Source organism: Phodopus roborovskii, unplaced genomic scaffold, assembly GCF_943737965.1.
Source record: "Phodopus roborovskii unplaced genomic scaffold, PHOROB, whole genome shotgun sequence".
In the NCBI taxonomy this organism is placed as follows: Eukaryota; Metazoa; Chordata; class Mammalia; order Rodentia; family Cricetidae; genus Phodopus; species Phodopus roborovskii.
The window spans coordinates 3,098,367-3,118,126 of NW_026126487.1; the positions used below are offsets into that span (position 1 = coordinate 3,098,367).

At 43.9% G+C, this 19,760-nt stretch overlaps 1 pseudogene; it reads right to left on the bottom strand.

Annotated features, from left to right (window-relative positions):
- Positions 1-17,088: 17,088 nt before the first annotated feature.
- LOC127230001 (60S ribosomal protein L6-like) lies at positions 17,089-17,981 on the bottom strand (annotated as a pseudogene).
- Between the last annotated feature and the right edge of the window lie 1,779 nt (positions 17,982-19,760).

A 19,760-nucleotide genomic window follows, 5' to 3' on the forward strand; every position in this document is an offset into this window, starting at 1 on the left:
TAGTGAACATGGAACTCAGTGCATTTGAAAACACATGTGTGAAAGGCGTTTGAGACCCAGGCTAAAGACACTTGTACCAGGAGCCATGTGTTTTACTATTCAGTATCCAGGGACTGATTTTTGGAAAGGTAACATCCTTTTTATTACCTTTGCAGATTTGTGTGTGTGTGTGTGTGTGTGTGTGTGTGTGACTGTGGAGGCCAGAGAGGGTGTTAGATCCACTGAGCTGGAATTGCACATGGTTTAACTCTCTACCATGGATTCTGAGATCCTAACTTAGATCCCTTGGAGGAGCAGATAGCAGCATCTACATTTACACATCTTTTTTTCCATCCTCCTTTCCCCACCAAAGGCTCCTCACCATCCTTCTGCCTTGGCCAACATCAGACTGCCCCTTGTCACACTGTCACTGTTACCAACCCTAGTGAACTCAATACAAAAGTAACCACTCTTTGACATCTTGAACCAGAATAACCAGAGAGGCACACAGAATTCTCAAGGTCAAGTTTTAGCATCATTTTCTTACCCAGAACATTATTTTTGGTGACGTTGGTGACACAGGCTGTATACACTCATCAAGAGTGTTCCTGCCAAAACTCTTCCTACTTAGCCAGCTCACGCAATGGGGACAGAGTAGCAAAGGAGCCTACAGTAGGATTTAAGTTTCAATGTGCTGGACAGCAAGTGTTCTGACAGAGTGCTGGGATCATGACATCTGATATAAGACAATATTGATGACAAAGGTTTCAAACTTGGCTCCACACTAGAATCATCTTTAAAATTAATGTTAATATGTACATTTTTAGGCATTGCTTAGGATTGAACCCAGGGCCTTGTTTCTAGTAGGCAGGCATTAATAATTTTTCTTACATAAGTAAATAATAATTAAATAATTTTGAAAGTATAAATACTTTAAAGATATTCTCCACACCCAGACCAAGCTCCCCACTGTCAGAATTCTAGAGGGCTTTCCTAGGGCTGTGCTCCTAGGAGTGACATCCTAAGATGAAATGCTTATGTACCACTTTTTGGTGCTACCCTCTGTTTCTCCACAAACAAATGGACGCTGTCAGTTAATGATGTCAACCTCAACTGCCTAATTACACAGACACTGTTAGTGAGCTGCCATTTCCTCTAGGACATCCAGTTTCCCTGCAAGAGCCCCAGTGTGATGCTCTCAGCTGCCACCCCCTCCTCTCCCTCCATTGATTGAACTTCCAGGCATAGAGGCCTCCCTTTATCTCATATTTAAAACACAAGCAATAGTTGAAATTCATTTTCAATTTATTTTCTAATCATACGATATGGGTGATTGTGTGGAATCTTCTGGCCAGTGGGAGGTTGGTGAGGCTGGCTCAGGGAAAGAAGCCCCAGAGCTCCAGGGGGTAGTCTGCAGGGAGCAGTTAATCGAATAAACTAATCTTCCCGGTGAAGATTAACTCACCCTGGCTGCAGGAAGCCGGGTGAGGTGAATGCAAATAACAAGGACCTCCAGGTGCCCGGTCCATCAGTCTAGGATCTCACCCTCTCAGCTCCCTCCCTTCCTGCCCACTCCATTTCTCAGCTCTCAAACTGGGACAATGCAGAGCTGTCCATTGGTGCAGAGCTGTGCTGTGGCAAGCCACTGTGGTGTATCTTCTTGGACTATTCGTGCCAAGCCTTTTCTAGCTACGGGGATCCTGGGGATGAGGTGGAGGTAGCTGCTACTTAGGGATGAAGAGTTGGTTCAAAACAGCCTTGGTGGTGGGTAAATTGCCTGCCTTAAGGAGCAGATCTTCCCAAACACCCTTTGATCCCTTCTGCCAAGGTGGGCAGGCTACTTTGGGGGTATGTGCCATCGTGTCTGCACACAGTCTAAGCCTGTTCTCAGCCGTGCTGCTGATTGGGATCAAGCCTCCCCATTTGCTTAGTATCTGAATGCTCATCCCCTGGGATCTGCCAAGTTCCTATGACACCCCGCCTCTGAGAGCAGGTCTCTCACTCTGATTGGAGAGATAGTAAGAAGAGGCAGGAAGATTGGGGGAGGGGATCTCTGGAGAGGCCAATGTGCTCCCTGGGGTTCTCAGAGAGCCAGGGAAAAGGGACCAGTCTTAGATATGTTGGGTTTTCTCACCCAGTTTTATTCATGGAATCTAAGAATTAATTCTGACTGGCTGACATGGGGGAAGGATTGGGGGTGGGGTGTGCACAGGACTCACAGTAGCTTATGGCTTCTCAAACTTGGTCTCTGTTTCCAGGAGACAGTCTGGTGCCATTCCTCTATCTCGGTGGTTTGAATGAGATGTTTTCCTTAGTCTTGGGTGTTTGAATTCTTAGTTCCCAGTTGGTGGTGCTGTTCAGGAAGGCTTAGATGTGGGCTTTCTCAGGAAAGCATGACACTGAGGAACGGGCTATGAAAGTCTAAACACTAATGCCGTTTCTGTTTTACTTGCTTCTTCCTACTTGTCATTCAAGATGTGAGCTCTTGGCCTGTGATCTGCCATCCTGAATTCTAACTCTTCTACAAGTTGTCTTGGTCCTGGTTTTATCACAGTAATAGAAAAATAACCAACACACATTGTTATGGCCAGTTCACAGAACCCCAAAAAAAAATCCACCACCAAGGAGGCAACTCACTGAATGCAAGAACAAAGGTTTCTTTTATTGTTTAATGAGCTAACCCCATTAACTCAGGGGAACTACGAAGCAGGCAGAGGCAGGCAGCAAAAGAGGAGTGTCTGGTCTGCAACAGTCTCAGGATTGGTGTGCTTCCTGGCTTGGATGACCTATCCTGTGTTGATTGGTCAACTGGTTGTTATGGCTATAGGCCCTCCCAGGGCAGTTGCTCTGCTCTGCAAGCCACTTTTACCTTAAAGCACTCCCAGAGCCTTAAAGCACATCCAGAGACTCACCAGCTAACTTCTGATTGGTTCCTTGCCATGAGGAGGATATCTGACCTCCTAGTGACTAGGGCAGGCCCAGCAAGGTCAGACATGTGCTGAGTCAGAGGCCTAGATGTCTTTTCTGTAGCCTGTCATGGCCACTAAAGCAGGGGGCAGGGTGAGGGGCTGTTCCCTTCAACATATGGATCCCACCTGGGTAAGGTAGTAGAATGGATGGAAAGGGCATGCACATGTGCCTGGTGAATGATTTCAAACCTCAGATTCACCTACAACTGGCTGTGATGTCCAGTCGGTGTTGGAACCAAAGGGGAGCCGGGAGTCAGGAGTGATCATGTGGGACTGTTGTTGGCCAACTAGGCGGACACAGAGGATGCCAACAAGCCCAGCACTCTCCCTGTTGCTCTCTGGAAGCTTCTGTTACCTGCTCACATTTTATTTTTCACCCAGCCCGGCTTTCTGTCTGTACCAACAAGCATGCCTGACCGTCAAACCTTTTCTCTAAGAAGGGCCTGTGACCCTGGCATCCCCCTCAACACATTGGCTGATGTTTAAATCAGGACTGAGTTCCCTACCGCCAACTGGACAGGTGACTTTCTCTGTTGCCAGAGTCCCTAGAGCCATCATCTCTGGACTTGGTGCTATATATGTAGGACAAAACTCCTGGTTAAGAGACTAGGATTTCTGTCCCGAGTGGAGACCTAGTGTTCCAGATGGACCAAGTCACTCACTTGGCCAAGGGAACGCCCAAAAGGGGCTCACCTTAAGACATTCAAAGGAGCTAAGTGGAATAATTAGCTGTTTAATGAGATAATGGAAGTTTCCTCCTGAAGTCCCTGTAACTCATGAGCCTTGTAGTCTGCCAGCTGTTCAGGGTTAGAGTAGTTTCTCCTCCTCTTCAGTCTCTTTTGTAAGCACGTGTTCGTTCCCCAGCACTTCGGTCTTCCCTGACATTTCTGGCCTCCTTACTGTTTCTCCTAAGCCTCCTCTCTGCCACTTCGCCTGCTCATCCATAATGTGTCTGCCCTCCAGACCAGCTTAAATGGCAGGGCTTTTGCCTTCTGTTCTCCTCCTCCAGGCAGCCCTGATGTACACAGCTGACCTGCTCTGGGGTTTTTCTTTTAAACACCAATGACACTGTCCTGGAGCTTCCAGTTGTGGAATCCTTAAAGTCCTTTATTATAGAGACTGAGTGTAAGGATTCGGGCATTGCACTGGCCTGCCCCCTTTCACCTGGCAGAATACACTCAGGCAGTACTCTGGTCAGCCCAGGGTTCCATGAATACTAGTCTGCAGGCAGGTGTAAAGGACCCCTTTAAAAGACAGACCCCTGCCCACTTATGATCTCTTTTGCTCTTTGCTTACTCTGCTCTCTTTCCAGCTCTTCTCTCTCTCTCTCTCTCTCTCTCTCTCTCTCTCTCTCTCTCTCTCTCTCTCTCTCTCTCTCCTCTTCTCTTCTGTTCCCGGTGCCTCTATGTCTCTTTCCTTCCCCCTCACTCCCCTTTCTAAATAAACTCCATCTGCCTGGAGTGTTATTCTCCGCCTCGGTCACCCTCACCTGCTATGGAACCTGCTATGCTCTCCCACATGGTCCCTTACCTCGCCCCCCTCCCCACAGGACACCATCACCCCCTTCTCCAGCTTTATCTTATAACTGTAACAAAATAACAACACTGAGAGCCCCCAAGAGGGGACCCAGATCTCACCTGTGTCAGTACGCCTGGGAATATGGAGGCTTACGCTGTGCAAGCATGCCATACCGTGTGCTGAGTGTGAGCGTGCTGTGCTGTGTATGAACTGTGTGTGATCGTGGCTTGCTGTGTGCCTTGTGTGAGTTCACGGCTCTCCTGAGAGAAGAGCCTCTCATTTTAATTTTTGGAAAGGTATTATCACATATTCAGATTAGAGCTACAGTGTCCTTCATGGCTGATATTGGCTTTATTTCGACCACCATTACCCACCTGTCTTAATGTTCAATTACTTAGTTACTCTATACTGTGAAGAGACACTGTGGCCAGGGGAACTTACAAGGAAAGTTAACATGTCCAGAGTTTTGTGTCCTTGTTGATCACAGATCCACACGGACACCCCTGTCTCCATGGCATGGCAGGTCCCTGCAGTCCATCCCTGAATCTGCACTATTCAACTCACCACACAGGCCTGCTCACATCTGGCCATTCACATTTCTCTAAGAGCCAGCACATGGCTCCTTCTGGCAAGCTGTCCCTGTGCCTGGCATTTTCACCTTGCCCCTCCTCAGCCACCAGAAGGAGTCCTAAAACTGCCTCCCATGGGTGCCTCGTGAGTCTTCTCCCAACTTCTCCCAGCTGCTGCTGCACCTGGCCCCTGTGATGCAGTAATTAAGGGATTCCATGCTGGTGTTAGCTCTGGGTGCAAGTTTTGGCTCTTCTACTTCTTGCCTATGACATTAGCCAAGTCACTGAGAATATTCAGAGACAGAGAAATGGAGATAATCCCCACAGGATTATTTAGCAATTTAATGGAGAAAGAGCTTTTTTGAAGAGCCTGGCTGTGGGCCTATGCTTAGTGAGAACAATTTAGTTATCATTGTCCCATCTTCTAACCCATAGCTGGCTTTCAACTTTGACATCAGAATCTCCAAGTGACTTAAAAAACAAAAAAACAAAAACAAAAGCCAAACAAAACGTGTTCTTAATTGAAATAGGATTGTATCACTTCCTTCTCCCTTTCTTTCTTCCAGCCCCTCCCAGCTACTCTCCATCAAACCCATTCCATAGTCCCCACTCTCAAGTGGATATCCCTTTTTCTTTGATTACCATTGTTATATACATAACACCAGACAACCAATAAGGACCTCATCCCTGGGAGAGTCTAATTTTCCCTCTCCTTGTAGTCACTAGTTGCTTGTAGTTCTTTGCCTAGGGGTGCGACCATGTGAAAATTTCCTCTTCTGTGTTAACATGTCCCTTGATACTGCCATTGTTTCAGTTTTGTTTATGCATCCATTTCTGCTTCATAGCAGACTTCCTGGTATTTTGGCTCTTACCATCTTTCTGAGCCATACATGCAGCAGCTATCATGTATGATCCATTGTGGCTGGGGTCCTAGGCATAAGGGTAAGATTTAGGATGTGCTATGGAATTATGCTGGTCTAGCAAAGTGACAGTGGTAGATTCTTTTCTAAAATCTATGGCTCACTAGCCCTGGCAAGCTGGCTAACTTTCCAGTTCCTGGCCTGACTCCCCTCCAGGTGAGGGTGCCTTAAGTCCAATTAGACAGCTGTTGGTTACCACCAACATGCAATGCCACTTATGTACCTTTATGCATGTCTTGCCATGCTGGTCATTGTCGTAGTTCACATGGGGAGGACTGTTTAATTGTTTGTCTCCCTTGGCAGCTTGCTCAGTATTTTCTAGAACTGTGGAAGCTATATCATAGGAAAGAGGCTTTTAGGTCAGATCTAGGTCAGCTCAACTTAATCATCTGTGTCCTGTGTATGTGGTATCTTCAACAAGAGGGGTCCACCTTCAACTCCTAAGGTTCCTGTGGGAGCATTGCCAGCCCAAGTGGCTCTAACTTCCTCTAAGGGGTGTACACTGGGTGTATTGCATATAATTTTAGGTAAGTATAACATAATAGGATTCCTTGAGGCTTTATCAAACAACCTTGGTGTTATGTGTCTTCCATCCCTCTACTTTCTGTATTGACTTGACACATGTCCTGGGATTCAGATTTGATAATGCAGGAGGGTTCCTGCATTAGTATTTTAATTATTTATTATTATTTGCTTATTGTAGTAATATACGTATGTATATATGTACATTATAATAATAATTTATCATTTTAGCCATTCATAACAGTAAACTCAATGGTATTAAACACAGCCATACTGTATCTCTGCCCAAAGCCTTTTCATCATCTCCAACAGAAACAATAAAATGACACCTCTCTCCCTCCCCTCTATTCAATTTTCTGTCTCTATCATTTTGCCCATTTTAGGTACATCACAGAAGCCCTATCACAGTGTATGCCCTTCTGTACCTGGCTTATTACACTAAGCATACTATTTCCAGATCTGTTCAAATTATGGCATAGACACATTTTTTTGTTCTTTTTAAGGGCAAACAATATTCCCTCATACAGACATGCAGCACTTTGCTTATGTGTTTATCTGCTGACACTTGCACAGGTCCCACTTTTTGCCTATTGTAGACAGTGCTGTAATGGACATCAGCACACAGTTATCTCTGCATCTGAGTTTTCAAGAATTTACATTTAGGACTGGAGTCACTGGATTGATTGTCTGGTAGTTCTGTGTTTAGCTATTTGGGAAGCCAGCCAACCATCTTCCACAGTGGTTCTGCCATCGAAATGAAATAGTAGAATGAAAGTTCTACCATTTTTATTCTGACCACTGATACACATGCTCCAGTTTTCCATCTCCTGGCTAACATGAGCTACTGTCTTTTATTTTTAAATGGCAGTTCAGCTAGCAGAGGAGAATAGTAACTCGTTGTGGCTTATTTGCTTTTCTTTAGTAACTAATCACGTTAGAACTTCTCTATGTGTTTATTGGCTATGTGTGTGTTGTCTTTTGAGATATGTCTATTTAAGTTTTTGTCCTCCCCCCCTTTTCTTCTTATTTATTTATTTCAGAGACTCACTATTTATTTTAGAGTCTCACTGTGTATTTTAGCTGTCCTTGAACTTAGTGGTCTTTTCTGCCTCAGCCTCCCCAGTGCTGGGATTATTGGCGTGCATCACTACACCCAGTAACTTTGCTCACTTTTAAGTTGGGTTGTTTATTATTTTGCTTTTGACTTGTAAAAATTCTTCACATATTCTGGCTATCCTTACAAAATTTCTCTTGTGCTATTGCTTTCCTAGTGGAATCTTCTGATGCACAAAAGTACTTAATATTGATAGGGCCTTATTTATCTAGTTTTATCTTGTGCTGCAGACAGACAGACCTACAAGATGCAGCTAGACTGATGGATGGACAGGTGAGCTGAGGAAAGGAAGACACTCTTAGATTGTGGGGGACCAGCACACATGGTCCAAAAGATGCATGGATGGACCTCAGCTGCCCCTGATCAGATGATATCTACACTGAGTGCTTGATGGGATTGGCAAGCAGGAGCCTTCAGCTCAAGATGCCTACTAAGGAGCACGTGACCTGCAGCTCATGGATTACAGTCAGGAGGAATTCACAACCTGGAATCCTCCAAGTTCACCAGTGCCATTGGAGAAAATGAACAGATGGAGTCTAATTGCAGACCTGTTGTGGGGACATTGCTAACAAACACACAAGTAGCAGTATACAGGGCTTTTTGGAACCGAATGTGACTTGGCAGCTGGGGACAGCAGTCTAATTACCAACATCTGAGTTTCTTGTTTAATGAAGGGGAATGTGGAAAACAGCCCTGCTTTCAGCAGTGGGATGGAGAATGATGCCAAGGCTATGGATTCACCATCCACACTCTCTCCGTGGCCACTGCTTCCATGTCATCCAGGGCTTGTATTTCCTGCTTCCTGGATTCCAGTCCCACTTTGGGAGAGGGTTGGAATTCTGGAGCTTCTTGGTGTCAATCACAAGACACTAGAGAACAGTAGGGTATGGGTATGTCACTTTTCTTCTTAAGTCTGGTCACATTGAGAGTCTGGGAGAATGAGTCATGTGTAGCCAGTGACTGTCCACATGCTCTGCCACTTTCCTATTTAACCTTGACATATACATGCTCCAGTATGCCAGCTTTATAGTCACAGCTTTATGACAATACTTGTGCAAGCTTATGTAGATTTGCTGAAGAGCATAATCCTTAAGATAGTTCCGAAGATAGACATCATCATGATTTCTGGTTGACAAAGGCTTGGAAGGTTCTACAAGTGAGAATCTGGCATCAGGAAGGACTTGCTAGGTCCCAGAATTCGTACTTTATACCCATGGACCCTCACAATAACTTTCCCAGGTGAATATGGTCACAACCTGTATTTGAGACTTGAGGAAACTGAGGTTCAGAAGGTCCAGTTGCTCACGATCAAAGCTAGTACTGTGCTGAGCTGCAGTTGAGCTCTCAGGGCTGTGTGGTGCTTTACAAGGTTCTACCCCATGAGAGCAAGCCCTGGAGCCCTGGAGCCCTGGAGCCCTGGAGCCATGTCAGGGAGCCTGGTTCTGTTTCTGTCTTGTAGCTTCCCTGACCATCTCATCACATGGTTGATTTAGGAGGCTCCCTGGAAGATCAGGGTGAAATTGGTCTCACAGGAGCTAAAGTCTCCTTGGGAAACCAATGAGCTCATTTGACTTATTTATAGAACATGGCTGGAGGGGTAGTGAACAAAGGTGTGGATGACCCTAAAGTTGTCACCCCAGAAGGTCTACATCTGGCATGGATGATGGTTTCCTGCAGCTGGACAGATGGAATTCCCTTCACCCTGTCTACTTCCACCTGTACATGGCAGTCCTTCCCTGAGACTTTGAGGTTGGAGGCAATGGAGGAAACCCTGAGTGAGTGAAGCCCTGAGTATGTATTGTTCACAATGGCATGGCCATATGGAGGATTTCAAGGCCACAGACACACAGGAAATTGGCAAAGCTGGGCCAGGCTTGGCAAAACTTTCTTCCGGGTTCCAAGTAGGAGTGCTTAGTGCTTAGCACTCAGTCAGTATGTGCAAATGACTAGTAACTTCAGCTTCCTCCTCCTGGAAGTTTAGAGAGTGAGTGAGAGTGCTGGCCTACAGAGACCAGTTACTGAGGCTAGTTAGCCCCTCTGCATGCTATCCCTAATAAACATGCTGTGGTTCTATGTTTCTAGAGTAGTAAGTGCCTTGGATCAGAGCTAGCAGACCCCTATCTGATCCTGGCTTTCCTATACATGTATCTTCCCTTTCTTCATTCCCTTGCTGCTCCTAGTCAGAGGTCCAGGAGCCAAACCTCTAGAGTCACAGCATGAAGTCATGTGCAATTAGGACAGAATTGCAAGCCTGTGACTAGGAGGAGTTGCTTATTGCATAATCAGATGAAGGTCCAAAGCCCCTCCCTTGCTCTCCTAGAGGATGTCAACAGTAGACAAAGCCCAGCTATGACCCTTCACAAGCAAACCAAGCTGGCTTTATGAAGACAGCAGAATACCCTACTTTCCACCGATGTAGTACCTTTCTCCTTTATTAAAGTTTACAGTGATTTTGGTACTTAAAATTGAATATAATCATATTTCAAGTGTGGACCACTCTGGCTGACTTGACTAAGAGTAAAGAAGTGACACCAGGCTGGTTGTAAGAGTTCATATAGACTGCCTCTGATTCCAAGGAAGAAAGATAGAGGTGGCGTACTTCCTCTTGCTCCCTCCAAATGCATATACAAAACTTGGGAATAATATACAGAGCAAATACGAAGGGACTCTGAGTAGTAGGGAGATTCAGAAAAAATTCCCAGACGTTGAAATGCCTTGGAACTGGGGCCAACTGATTATTTTCTCTCTGATCTTTCCATTGCTTCACTTTCTGTACAAATACAGTCATAGGAGCATGTGGACCATTGGAGGTGACCAAATCTTCAGCTTCTTGATAGAAAACTGGAAAAGTTGCATTCAAAAGCACCAGAGAGATAAGATGGAAGAATTCAGGAAAGCCACTTCAAAAACTTACCTCTGCACACTTATGGATCTGATCTAAATTAGCAATACTAAGGACTTTAAAGCATAATATAATCCAGAGAGCACTGCCCAAAGCCACACCCTGGCCCCTAGATGGTGATCATGCAGTCCATACTCAACTGGCACTGCAAAGTCTTTTGAAACTAAGCTAGTGTTAGACCCATAGCCCACAGAAGGCAGGCTGGGACTGGAGAGTCTGAACAAGACTGTGTCCAGTCATCTGTTAAGGCAAAACCCTTGACCTCAACCTTCTACACAGAGCTTACACAGAAACTGCTGTTTTAGAGTGCAATATTCAAAACTTCCATGGCAGGGTCCAGGACTACCTGTCACAGAAGTAATTAGGAAGAACTCAGTGTGATAGACAAAGGCAATCAGCAGGTACCAACTTAAAGAAGAAAAGAGGGCTAGTGATTAAGACCTTGCCTAGAATGTATAAGATCTAATGTTTAATCACTGATAATACAAATAAATATAAATATGTGGTGGGAATTATCTAACAAGTAGCAATGATATAAACACTCTAGTAATTATGAACATTCCCATTTCAAAAGTCAAAACACTCAGCATGAAATAAACAATGAGTTAATTGGGAAATTTAGAATTGAAAGATACATTAACATAAGTGAAAAATTCAGTAGATACACCCCAAAGTGGAAATTGGATGATAGAGAAAAGAGAATAAAAGACATACTCTTAAAGAATAAAAAGATCTCAAGTAGAACAGAAAGATTTACAAACTGCTGAAAGCTAGATCAAAGGGGAAAGTCTTTACATAAGCCAGATCACAGTGATCCATTAACTAGAAGAAGTTGGAGGTTAAAAATTTGAATGGTTACAGATTTTCTACTGGAAACCATGGAAATACCAGAAAGAGTTGGAAATATCTCAAATCATTTGTTCACACAAATATCCTTCAGAAATAAAGGTTAATTGATAATGTTCTTAGGTAAAGGAAAATTGGAAGAAATCATTGTCTGCAGACGTGCTCTAAAACAATTGTGGGAACCAGAAAGACATTTGTAACAATAGAAATGAAGGAAAGGTAGCAGAAATGTAAGCAAAACAAAAATCTAGCAGTTCTGTAGAATATTACTTTAACTATGTAAAGATGTGTTACATTTCTTTATGCTGCTTTTGTTTAATTATGTAAAGATGTGCTGCTGTTTCACCTTGCCTGCCTAAGGCACCTGATTGTTTAATAAAAAGCTGAACAGTCAATAGTGAGGCAGAGGAAGAATAGGGTGGACTGGTGGGCAGAGAGAATAAGTAGGAGAAATCTCAGTTCAAGGAGAAAGAATCAGGGACAAAGAGAGGGAGATGCCTGTGACCAGGGAGCCAGACAGACATAGGAAAGCAGGGAAATAGGAAATACAGAGTGAAAGAAAGACAAAAAGGCCCTAGACAAAAATGTAGATGAAGAGAAACAGGTTAGATTAAGTTATGATTTGGGAGCTGAATTGTGGCTCTAAAGAAAGCCTGCTACACAGCAGATTATTCTTTCCCTGTTGTTCAAGTATGTTCCATGGTCAGGACTGGATGTAGCTGAGTGGTAGAGTAGGTGCCTGGCCTGACATTCATTAAGTCCCAGATTAAATCCCCATTGTTACCAAATGAAAAGAAAATGAGAGTAAATCAAGCTCAATCTTTGAAAGGGAAAATAATATTATTTGATGGAGATCTTAATTCATGTTGCTATAATATTTGTTGAAATAAACATATATGATGGAGAAGGTAGGTTAGGTTTCTTTCCACTTCCTACTTGTGGTGGCCAAGTGAAGATCCTAGGAACACTGTAAAAGTTAAGTATGTATATTATATCTATAGAGCAACAAAAATAAGTGGTAAAAAATAGAAAATATAGGCTAAAATACTAACAGTGTTCAAACAACTCATAAGGACAGAAAAGATGGAACCAAAGGAAGAAAAAGACAAAGACAAACAAGAAAACTGAAATAAAACTGTACACCCCAAGTCATACATATCAGTAACCACATCAAATGTACACAATCTGATCACCAGTTAAATGGCAGATGCCAGAATAGGTATGACCCAAGTATATGCTGTCCACAAGAAACTCCCAAAAGATAACCAGGCAAAAGGGTTAAAAGTAAAGCAGAGAGTGAGAGGTAAAGGCTGGGGATGTAGCTCAGAGGTAGAGTGCTTGCTTTCCTAGCATGCACATGTCCCTGGGTTTCATATACAATAATACAAGAGAATAAAAGTTACTAGATACAGAGAAAAGGGCATCACACAGTGACTAATGAATCATCTCATGATTCCTAGCATCTGTGCACAAAATAATAGAGCTCCTCTCACAGAATGAGCACTATTTTAATGGAAAGGGCTATCACTAGATCACTAGACATTTCTCTCTCCCTCACTTCCATTTGCCCTTCCTTTCTTCTTCTTTTGCTTATTTATTTATTGTTTTAAAATCCCAATCAAAGTTTTCACTCTCTCCCCTCTTTCCAGTTCCTCCCCTTCCATCCCCCCATCTCTACCTCCTCCACTATTTCTCTTCAGTTATAGGCAGGCTTCCCATGGATATCAGCCGGCCATGGTATATCAAGTTTCAGTGAGACCAGGCACCTCCTCTCCTATCAAGACTGAATGAGGAAATCCAGTAGGAGGAATGGGTCCCCAAGGCAGGCAACACCGTCAGAGACAGTCCCTGATCTCACTGTTAGGAGTCTCCGAGAAGACCAAGTTACACAAGTGTAACACGCAGAGGGCAGCCAGGCCTTCCTTCCTTTCTTTCTGCTGTGCTGAGGATCAAATCCAGGGCCTTGCACATACAGGCTAGTGGAATTTTGAGGATCATATTTCAATTACTGTGATAGTAAGTTACAGATAGGAAAACACCAAGTTATAGACAAACTAAAGAACACCAGTAGCCAACTAAAAGTGCTCATGGGACATTAGTCAAAATAAGACATACCATTGCGCATAAAACACATCTTAACAAATATAAAAGAACTAAATGTAAACTATGTTCTCAGTTGAACTAGAAATTAGGAAAAGAAGAAAGGGGGTGATATCTAAACCTGGAAATCCAACAGTGAAGTTCTAATTGGTGAATTGAGGAAATCTCCGGGCAAACTGGAAAATTCTTTTAATTGAACAGAGATTAAAAAATACACTGCATTAAAATTTGTAGGCTGCAGATAAAAATAGTGATTAAAGTTAGACATAGAGTACCTGACATTCATATTGAGAAATATAGAAGGGAATCTAAATGGGCACCTAAGAGAGCAGAGGCTGAGCCGGGGAGGTGGCTCAGTGGTTAAGAGTACTTGATGCCCTTGCAGGGTACCAGACTTTGATTCCTAGCACAACCCCCTTTAGCTCCAGGAGGTCCAATCCCTTCTTCTGGCTTCTATGGGCACCCATATTCATGCAGATAAACACATATAATTAACATGCTTAAAATAACTTTTAAAAATTATAAAAAAGAAACCAGAAACCCAAGTTCAGCAGCAGAGGTCTTACCTGGCAAGCATGAAGCCCTGGTTTTGATCCCCAGCATCGGGTAGAGATGGACTTGGGGTTGATGGTAAGGTGTGGGTTAGAGGATTTAAAAAAAGAGAGAATAGAAAAGGAACTAAAAAAAAGACAAAAATAAAAATCAACAAACCAGGAATGTAAAAATAATAGAAAAATCAGTAAAAGCAAAAGATAAAAACATTAAAACTATACAAGGTGCTTCTGAATGAAGCTAGCTACTGGGTAGTCCTCCGGGGAAAATGAGCTTTTCCTTGCTTCGTGTGGGCAGAAAACTGGTCTGGGCTTGTCCAGGGAAAAGTCTGAGGACAGGAACATGGGAGTTTCCTGAGTCCTGACCCCAAAGCTGGCACCATCCCTTGTGCCAGTCTCTGCTGGCCAAAGCTAACATTTATATATTGAAGTCCTAACCCCTAGGTCATCAGAACGGGGAAGATAGGAACTTTCAAGAGGTAGGCAAGGTAAAATGAGGTCATCAGGGTGGCCCTAATCCCATATGGGTGATGTCATTAAAAGAATAAGAAATCATGACACACATGGTGAATACAGAAGGATGAAACCGTATGATGGAAGACAGCCACCTACAATCTAAGAAAAAAGTCTGCCAATAGCTTGATCTCAGATGTCCAGTCTCCAGTAACATGTGAAAATAAATTTCTGTTGTTTAAGTTGCTGTGGTACTTTGTCAAGGAAACTCACACTAAATTTTGGTGAGAAAAGCAAGCAAGCAAACAAAGAAACCCCCCAAATGGTCACCATCTCGTGATGAATAAAATGGCAATCCCATTGCAAACCATGTGTTCACAGTGGAGTGTTGAAATTGGAAACATTTTACCACCCACTTACCACACCTGGAGATGGTGGTGAAAGGCTGAACTGGTATCTTGTGGCACACAGAGGTGGGCTAGAGGCATGGCTATGTTCTAGCTTGGCTTTCTCTGGGCTTTATTTTCCTCACATTGCCTGGAGAGGGCTTGACTAGTTCTCTCTCTCAGGTAGCCTAGAAGCTATCCCACACAGAGAGAAACACTGCTTGGTGGATGCTCCCCACGTACCCTGTGGGCTCAGTTCCACCATAGTGCTTCTGACAGGACAGTGAGCCCAGGCAGGACAGGTACACCCCACAGTGTCCACCACAGACAAGCTCTGTCCCCAACTTCTGCATACAAGCAAAAACCATGCTCTGATCATCCCTGGTCTCAGGGACTGCTCCCTCAGAGGGCAGTGCAATAAAGATAGAGTTCCAGGAGCTTCATTGGCCTGTGGAGTATTTTACTAATAGTAAAGACATGAAAAGAAGAAGCCGACAGAATTCAGGAAAAGAGAGAATAAAACAAAAACCCAAAAGCATTAGAACAGAGGAGCAGCATGGTGGATAGACCTGAAAACTTGGCCATTGGGTGAGCTGGTAGGGTCAAGTGCCAGGCTGTGAGGTTCAGGGTCAACATGGCAGAATCAAAATGTTCAGCTTCTAAAAGAACACTAGAAGGGTGTCACAGATACAAGTACTCTTGTATAAAAGTAATAATAGTAATAAATAATAGTAAAAGCTGCTGTAAAAAGTTTCTAGCATTACTAAGCACTATCTCTGCCAGGCACAAACTTGAATATCTTAAGTGTATGAATTCAGTGACCCCCTCATGAGGTTCTGTATGGCCAGTGATTGTGGTTCATATATGACCCTCAAAAGTTTCTATGTTAGAAACTTAATGCCCCAAACATGTGTTTTATTTTTGTCGTATGTTTGTCTGATAGGGAGGGTGAGTATACATGGGGGCCACAGAGAATTTTGTGGAGTCAGTTCTTTCCTACTATTTTTCAGATTCCAGAGATCAAACTCGGGTCATCAGACTTGGTGGCAAGCACCTTCAGTGGTCTAGTCATCTCAGTAAGACCCAAAATTCATATGTTAGCAGCATCTCAAGGTGGAGCCTTCGTGATGCAATTAGTGTTAGATGAAATCGTGGGGGTGGGATCTCTTGATGGCATTAGTGACTTCACAAAGAGCAAGAGAAATCTCCATCTGTGTCTAGCCAAGAGATGGTCTCCTCTGCCTTATGATGTAATAGGAAGGCCCTGAACAGATGCTAGGCATATGCTGGCATTGTTGACATTGTCACAGAGTTAAGTGAAACATGGGGAAGAGGCTTATTGTCCCCATGTTCCCCCACTTGCACCCCCGTTCTGGGACTCCTGGCTTAGGCAGACATTTTAATTGCTATCTAGGATCTCTATGTTTTCTGGGCTCTATATGTAATAGAAATATATGACAAAGTGGCTCCTTTTGCAGACGAGAAAATGAACGGTTAGAAGGTTGAGGGACTTCCACTAACTTCAAGGGTCTGCATTCTGTTCAGTGTTACGTTTGCTACCCCTTGTATGACTCATCTCTTTTGCTGTTGATGAAATCCTACTTCCTGCTCAACACTTGGTCAAAGTCACCTCCCGTTTGGTACCTATGGACTCATCCATCCTTGCTAGAGCACTGTATTAGTTACTTTGCTCAGTGCTGTGATCAAATACCAGACAAGAAGCAACTTAAGGGAGGAAGGCCTATTTGACTCACAGTTTGAGGGGAGACTGTCCACCATGGCAGAGAAGGCATTGGGGGCAGGAGCTTAAGGCAACTGGTTCATTGTGTCTCCTATCAGGAAGCTAAAAAGTCCCAAGGCCTATGCCTATGAAGAGACCAGGTGTTCAAGCTCTTGGAGGCAATGAAAGACAATGTTTGTTCAAACTGTATATTTCATGTGCAATTTTTTTTTTATTTCTTGGGTTTTTTTGTTATTGTTGGTTTTTGAGACAGGGTTTCTCTGTGTAACCACTCTGGCTGTCCTGGAATTCACTTTGTAGACCAGGCTGGCCTCAAACTCACAGAGATACGCCTGCCTCTGCCTCCCCAATGCTGGGATTAATGACATGTGCCACCACTGCCAGGCTGAGTTTCTTATGTTTTTAAAAAGAAAGTTACATTGATAAGGATAAATGTTCATGTTTCTATGAACTGAAGTTTATTAATACCAGTTTTTTTTTTTTAACATGTAAAGCTGTTTAATTAGGTTGATAGCTATTTAGAAAACCAGTTTGTGAGGATACACCCCATTTGTCAGAGAGAACTGAGACCACAGGTGGCCCTGAAGCTGAGGAACAGCTTTGATCTTTGGCAAAAGCTGCGAGTCCACGGTTTTCTGATCAGCCTTGCGGTGCTCTGTAATCTCGTATTTCTCCTTCCCTGTGTCGAAGATCTCGCCCTCCTGGTGCGTGGGTTTGCACAGCTGCTGCTTCTCGAAGTAAGCTTCAGCTAGGTGTTTGGGGATCTTAACTTGACTGATATCAACTTTTGTAGAGGTGGCGATGACAAATTTCTGGTGTGTTCTTCGCTGAGGAACTCTGATGAGGGCAAGAGGTCCCGTCACAAGTAGCAAGCCTCTGCCCAGCTGCTTCAGGAAAACCACCCTCTTGCCTCTGTGGCGCCCAGTGAGAATGATCAGGACGCTCCCGGGAGTGATGCTGGCACGAAGCTTTCCCACATGCTCACTGAAGGGCTTTTTGCCATGGCTCAGCAGCTTCCGAGGAACATCTTCAGTGGGGTAATACCGGGGCATTTTTCAAAGTTTGACCACCCCGGTACCACCATTCTTGTCACCACCAACCGGTTTGGTGACAGTAGCAAGGACCTTCTCCTTTTTCTTCTTCTTTTCAACCTTAGTTTTTGCAGCTGAGTGTTTTCTTTTGTACAGGGCCTTTCTGGAATACATGGCAGATCGGGAGTACCTGCCAATTTCTCTAACCAGGACAGGGTTCCGGCTGCAGTGTAGCCTCCCCTTCTTGGGCTTTTAACCTTAGGGTCACCCGTTTTGGCTGCAGCAGCCGCGGGAGCACCTGCGGCATCACCGCCAGCCTTCTTGGTTTTTCTCTTTTTTTGTCAGGCTTCTCGGCTTTTTCACCCGCCATCTTGCAAGATGGGAAACTAAGGTCCCAGCTTCCGGTCTATCTAACCAGTTTTAAAAGAAACAAAGAGCACATAGCAAATAAGATGGAAATATCCTTTTGATAAAGTAAAAGAAATAAATTGGTGTGATAGTGTACACTGGGGTCCCAGGGCTTGATAGACTGAGATGGAAGGGTCAAGACCCAGGAATTCAAATCTAGCCTAGGCATCACAGACTGTCTCAAAACAGAAGAGGCAGGGAAAAAAAAAAAAAAAAAAAAAAAAAAAAAGAAGGAAGGAAAGGAAGAAGAGAAGGAGGAGACAGGGACACATACAGTGAAACCGAAAATACTACATCCATGGCTCTCCAACCCCATTCACGGACATGTCTCTGCTGAGAGTCCTGTGTATATACACACACATGTGCATTTGTGCTCCTGTGTGTGTGTCTGTGTATATGTGTGTGTGTATGTTCATGTCTGTGTGTATGTATACGTGTGTGTGTATTTGTATGTGTGTGTCTGTGTTTATGTCTGTGCGTCTCTGTGCGTCTGTGTTTATGTCTGTGTGTCTGTGGGAGTATGTCAGCAAAGGGCTGCATTTGTTCATCATTGCAGAGTCACACTTAGCAGAACATTGTGTACTGAGGGAATAGTGGTGATAGCAGCTAGCCTTTTCTGAAGCCTTCTGAAGCCTTAGTATGTCCCAGGAATGTTTCAAAGCCACTTTTTCGTGGGTATTAACCCATAATCTTGTCAGATGAAATAATAAAGTCTGGTTTTTGAATGAAGAATTGAGGCAAGGAGGAGTTATATGACTTAGTCAGGACAGAAAGCCAGGAAGGGTAAAGCAGAGGTTTAAACTCAATCTATGCCCACTCCTGCCTCTGTGTGTGTGTGTGTGTGTGTGTGTGCGCGAGAGAGAGAGAGAGGGGGGGGCACTGGTCTACATGGAGAAGGTCAGAAAAGAATATGAGGGTTGGTGCATGGCTCAGTAATGGAGCATCTGCTTTGTGTGTAGGCAGTGAAGGCCTGGGTTCTACTCCCAGTACTAGGAAGAAACAGTAAAGAATGCAAAGTGTAGGCGACTGAACCAAAACCTGACTGCATGGGAGACAAAGCCGAGACTGTCCCAAACACCCTGACACTTTTAAACTTCTTCCTTGACCACAACTCATGTACTACCTCAGATTCCAAATCAGTGAGGATCCGTGTCCTTGCATTTGGACTTTACTGGCATGAAAGTACCAGTTCATACTCTTTTGTGCCTGGCCACACGGTGGGACAGTAAAGCGCTATTGAGCACATAGTTGGCATTGAAAGTTGCACCTAAATTTACCCCATTTCTCATGTGGAACTTATTCAGAATCTTTCTGCTGTGGGGCAACTATGAAATCCTGTTGTTCTCAGTGGCCTCACCCATGTTTGCTAGTACACTTGATATACCTGGTTCTTTTTCTTTTTTTGAGAGAAGGTTTCTCTGTGTAGTCCTGACTGTCCTGGAACTCCCTGTGTAGACAAGACTGGCCTCGAACTCAGAGATCTGCATGCCTCTGCCTCCTGAATGCTGGGATTAATGGTGTGTACCACCATGGCATGGCAGTATTTGGTTTTTAAGATGCAAGACTCAGAGCACAGTTGCCTAGATAAGAACTTGATAAGAACTCAAATTACTTTGCCCCCCCAAAAAAAAAATGCTGGAGGAAGGAATGGCTTTTTTTTTTTTTTTTTTTTTTTTTTGTCAAATTACCAAGCTCAAGAAAAGGACTAGGCAGCACAGACCAGACATCCAAACACCTGTCTGTTAGAATAC